The following is a 1,619-nucleotide window of genomic DNA, read 5'->3' on the forward strand; positions in this document are numbered from 1 at the left end:
TGAAGGGAGGCTGGTCAGCCTGCTCTGCCCCTCGAGGAAGACGGGTCCTGACATGAGAGCAGCCTAGAATGTTCCAGCTGTGACCATGGACTGTGAACTCAGACTGACAGAGACACAGGCTACACAGGCTCCTGTGCTGAATAGGAATGGACATGGACCCTGGGTTAGATAAATAGAGTTAACTGTATTTATAAAATGTCTTTCCAAGTTTGGGAGATACTCTCTGTCCTACTCTGACACCAGTCTCCCAGACCACCTCCATCAAGCTCAGCAAAGGTTACTAATGTCCTGGGCACCTGGGAACATGCCTAAAATAGACACCCTAGCTTCTGTCCACCTACAGTCCCTATTCTCCTTGGCTCTATTCGTACTCTTCTGCACCTGCTTATTAGACGTTTTGTGCTGATTATCTTACCGCCTCTCAGCCAGTTAGTAGCAGCTTCCATCCTGAACTCCCTAGGCAGATGCCCTCGCCAACGTGTCCCAGAACACCAAGTCTCTAGAGCCCTACCCTACTAAGGAAAGCTAGAGACAGGCTGGGGATATGGATAGACCAGCCAGCATCCGTGCTCAGCACAGAAACACTTACAAGAGCCAAAGCTCTTACCTTCTGCACCCTGAGAGAAATGTTGCCCATTCAACCAGAGGAAGAAGACCAGAGAGCTCTGAACCCTAATTCCACTGTGACACAGAACATTTCTCACTAGGAATCTTCGTTTTTATACATCACTGAGAGGGTAGAGGAGTTGGAAAACAACAGAGGAAGCTGAGTACTGTTTCTCTTACTTGAGAGGGAAGAGGAGATAGGAAGGACACTAGGAATCTGCAATAGGTGGAGGTGCGACTAAAAAAGGAAGTGAAGGCAAGACCATACAAGTGAGGAAGAAAACACACACAACACACACATAGAAATAGACGATAAATGATAGATTGATAGGATAGATAGATAGGAAGAAAGGGAGATAGGTGATAGATTGATAGGATAGATAGATAGGAAGATAGAGAGACAGATAGGTGATAGATAGGAAGATAGAGTGATAGATAGGTGATAGACAGGAAGATAGAGAGGCAGATAGGTGATAGACAGGAAGATAGAGAGATAGGTGATAGATTGATAGGATAGACAGATAGATAGATAGGAAGATAGACAGATAGGAGATAGATAGACAGGAAGATAGACAGATAGGTGATAGACAGGAAGACAGAGAGACAGACAGGTGTTAGATAGACAGGAAGATAGATAGATAGGTGATAGACAGGAAGACAGAGAGACAGACAGGTGACATATAGATAGACAGGAAGACAGAGAGACAGATAGGTGATAGATAGACAGAAAGACAGAGAGAAAGACAGGTGATATATAGATAGACAGCAAGATAGACAGGTGATAGACAGGAAGACAGAGTGACAGGTGATAGACAGACAGGAAGACAGAGAGACAGATAGGTGATAGACAGAAAGACAGGTGATATATAGATAGACAGGAAGATAGACAGGTGATAGACAGGAAGACAGAGAGACAGATAGGTGATAGACAGGAAGATAGAGTGACAGGTGATAGACAGGAAGTCAGAGAGACAGGTGACAGATAGACAGGAAGACAGAGAGACAGACAGGTG

The sequence above is a fragment of the Erinaceus europaeus genome, chromosome 11 (assembly GCF_950295315.1).
Source record: "Erinaceus europaeus chromosome 11, mEriEur2.1, whole genome shotgun sequence".
Taxonomy (NCBI): domain Eukaryota; kingdom Metazoa; phylum Chordata; class Mammalia; order Eulipotyphla; family Erinaceidae; genus Erinaceus; species Erinaceus europaeus.